General features: G+C 34.3%; 2 long non-coding RNA genes across 2 annotated transcripts; both read right to left on the reverse strand.

Annotated features, from left to right (window-relative positions):
* Positions 1–231: 231 nt before the first annotated feature.
* LOC145029151 (uncharacterized) lies at positions 232–666 on the reverse strand. The gene is made up of 2 exons (XR_013676397.1): positions 510–666; positions 232–408 (listed from the first exon to the last, which is right to left on the reverse strand). It is a non-coding gene; the product is annotated as an uncharacterized LOC145029151 (long non-coding RNA).
* A 1,054-nt stretch (positions 667–1,720) lies between these two features.
* LOC145029152 (uncharacterized) lies at positions 1,721–2,208 on the reverse strand. The gene is made up of 3 exons (XR_013676398.1): positions 2,130–2,208; positions 1,968–2,033; positions 1,721–1,773 (listed from the first exon to the last, which is right to left on the reverse strand). It is a non-coding gene; the product is annotated as an uncharacterized LOC145029152 (long non-coding RNA).
* Positions 2,209–3,691: the final 1,483 nt, after the last annotated feature.

A 3,691-nucleotide genomic window follows, 5' to 3' on the forward strand; every position in this document is an offset into this window, starting at 1 on the left:
CTGCTACTATGCTATTCAGACTCGTATATTCAAGAAAAAGAAATCAAAAGATTTGAATTTTAAAAATATAAAGATAGGGTTTTTGATTGATTGTGCAAGATTTAGGAGGACAGGAAAAAAAAGATACAAAAATAGATTATACTGTGTTCAGAGAGATGTGTGGTGTGAAAGATATATAAACAGTACTCTCCATAAGTGCTATGATCAGAACTCATACAAGTTTACACACAATTCTCCATAAGTGTTACGATCATTTTTCATCGAAAAAATGGCCACCAATAAGATTATGTAAATTTGCCTACAAGGAAGAAGTACAACAGCTCGTACAACTAAGGCACCAGTGGCTCCAAGGGCAGAAGGGTCATATGCAATAATAGCATAATTATGAACAGGGTGAAGACACATCGGCTGAAAAAATTAGATAATAACCTTAATTAAGAGATTAAGAATTAAGAATTAAGATTAATATTTAAAAGTTAAAAGTTAATTTCTCTGTTTCATAATCATACCTCTCATGGGATTTTCAACTTTTCTTGTGATTCTTGAAATTTCTGCAGTTCAAGCTCAAGTCTAAAGTTGTCTTTTGTCGTGATTCTTGACACTTCTACCCCTGTATGCTCTTCTACATTGTCTTCATCAACTACTGATTGTTCTGATGCCTCGAGAATATTTATCTCCAATTTCTGTTTTTCTATTTGTTCGTCTAGTTCCTGGAGGATAGAAACTAGCTTAAGATTTGATTCTTGAGTTTTACTCAATTGTATACTCAAATTATTATTCAAATCTTATGGAAATTTTATTTCTTCTTCAAGTTCTGCTTGGATACCATTTTTATCTTGAACCTGAGCTTTTAGATTAGATCCATAGATCAGGTTTTTTTATTCTAGATAGATAAAGCGTGATAACTGCCATGCCGCTTCTTCACCAGGACGATCTTTTCTAAGACCATGCCTCTTCTGAAGAGAAACAGATTGACTAGTCAAACATGGTCAAACATGAAAGTAGAGGATGCTATGATATAATCAACAAATATAATCACACCTTGTTATCAAATTTTAGTGGGAAGCCACTGTTTGAGTTGTTCATACTATCTGGTGCTGACTCCAGAAATCTCATATTGTAAATTGCCTTCATATCTTCAGGAAGCAAATCTGCTAACTGAATATTAAAAAATGATGTTATTGGGTATATTTTACAAACTACAATGCCTTGATAACAAAAATACAATGCTGTAATAGTAAGAGAAAAAAAGATCCTCACCTCCAATATCTTTGCAAGTTTATCAGTCTCAAATTTCTCGGTATGAGTTGCTACATATATCATTAATAATCGGATCTTTTGTTCATCTGTTGCATCCTGCATGAAGCAACAACATACAACATTACAATTATGGACATGAAATCTAGAATGCATATAATAAATTATTAATTCCTGCTGTTTGCTCACTTGTTCTTTGAGAAACTTAATGATATCTTTTGTTCTTGCATCTCCAAAGACAAGGTCTTGCTCTAATTGCCCCACTTCTCTAAGCCCCATCTCCCTGATAATACCATTAATCTTTCCAGCAAGCTGTTTCAGTCAAACTAGTATCAGACATAGTTGACCATTATATCAACATAACCCTAGATTTATTTATTTATTTATTTAAAAAAAAACAAACAAGCAAATACCCTAGTGACTTACATCAACATGGAGGGATAGTTTGTCCATTTGTTCATTAGCAATGCTTGAACCATCTTTTGCAAGTCACGAGTAGACATCTCCCCACCATCTCTACAAAAACAATTATTTTGTTGAATTACAAGGGTAAAATGGTCATTTAGTCTCATTTAGACACTTTATTCATTCTAGAAAGAAAAAAAAAACAGACCTTATGTATACAACAACAATTTACATGGTCATTTAGTCTCATAAGAGTAAAATGGTCATTTGGTCTCATGCATACTAGAAAAAACAAACAAACAGACCTGCCATGCATCTGAGCAGCTTTATTTCTGGACACAAAATTTGTCATCTTGTCATGCAAGCGTTCACTAGCCCGAGAATGAACCATTGATCAAAAGCTATATAATTATATATTTTATTAAAAACCAAAACCAAATAAATAAAAAAATCTAAAAAAGACATACATCTGCTATATGGGAATGTCGGAGCTCCAGCCATACTAGATCATGATCCTCTAAAAGGACCTCTTTCCTTTCATAACCATCACCTGTTTTACTTGGAACCTAAGCAATATAATTACTTGGCTTATAATACAAAAATAATATAAAAAATTTCACTAACAAGATTTTATAATAATAAACAATGTACACTACACTAACCACGTGAACATATTTATTTCCCTCCATTTCAAGTAAATCATGGCACATTGCATCATATGTCCATTCATGAATAACAGGAGCAATCTACAAGTAAAAAAAAAACAGAGTTAGTTCCTAACTCTACTAAAAAATTAAATTAAAGATGACAGGTTGCATCCTATTATTATAATTTGATAAAGGCCTAGAAATGGAAAAGGAGACATGAGAAGATGATCCTGGTCGTGAAGATGACTCTGAAACCACATTCTTCCCCACTCCCAGAAGCTCATTGGGTCCCACCTTCCTTTGCTCAGAACCAGCTGTCATATTTAACCATTCATAAATACAATTAATTTACATTAAATAAAAAATAATTTCAAATACAAAACAAGATGATAACAAAATGGTGATTAAATAAATTTAAAAAAAAAATTCTCACAAGAAGTCGATTTGATCACAAGAGGGGTCTCTTGAATTTGTTCAACTGCAGCTACTTTACTCCCAGCCTCACATCTAATAGTACCCACAGACAGCCGTGAATCTTGTGATGGCATCAAAATAGGATCTTTTTCAGACAAATATACCCCTAGTGATTTCTACATGATTATACAGGCACAAACAGAAAAACCTACAAGCTTCCACGTTTTTAAGCATACTGAAACCATAATTACACAACTGCGTACCTTGAGAAACTGACCCCTTCTGTTTTCCCCAATGTCAAAGTAAAACACTTGAAGAAAGAACCCTAATCAGAAAGGTAATTGGACAGATATGAAGGTTATTTGAAAGAAAAATCTATGATAATTGTTGAAGAAACTAGTAAAGTCAATCCACATTTTGCAGAGTAATAAATATGAAAGTGTATGTATAGTATGTGTAATGTGTAATATAATAAATTGCCTAGCTATCAAGCTGAAGTTCCTTTCTAGAAATATCTTGGTCATCAGAAGTGACGTAGTAGTTGAAGATATCAAAGAACCAATAGATTCCATTGAAAGGTACGATTATGGTGGACCTTGTCGCCGACGTCTTCTCCGAAATCTTCAGGTAACGACAGCGTGGTTCTCCTTGATATCAATGTAAAACAACTTATGCTCCACCGCTTCGTGCACCTCCGCCGCCGCCCGAGTTAAACTCCATCTCCCCTTACGTCTTCTCCTGCACCTCCACCTGTAACATCTTAGACAACAACTCCTCGTTGCCCCTTACGTGTTTTGAACCAGGCGAGAGAGATGAGATGGAAAATCGAGAGTGAGATAGAAAAAATTAGGGTCGGATTTAGGAACCCTAAATCATCGGCTCAAATTGATAACTGGGAGGTAAGAACCCTAAATCCTCAGCTCAGGATCGAATTAAGAGTGTAAGAACTTGTTGGAACCGAGAATTAG

This window comes from Lactuca saligna, chromosome 2, assembly GCF_052625555.1.
Source record: "Lactuca saligna cultivar CGN05327 chromosome 2, ASM5262555v1, whole genome shotgun sequence".
NCBI lineage: Eukaryota > Viridiplantae > Streptophyta > Magnoliopsida > Asterales > Asteraceae > Lactuca > Lactuca saligna.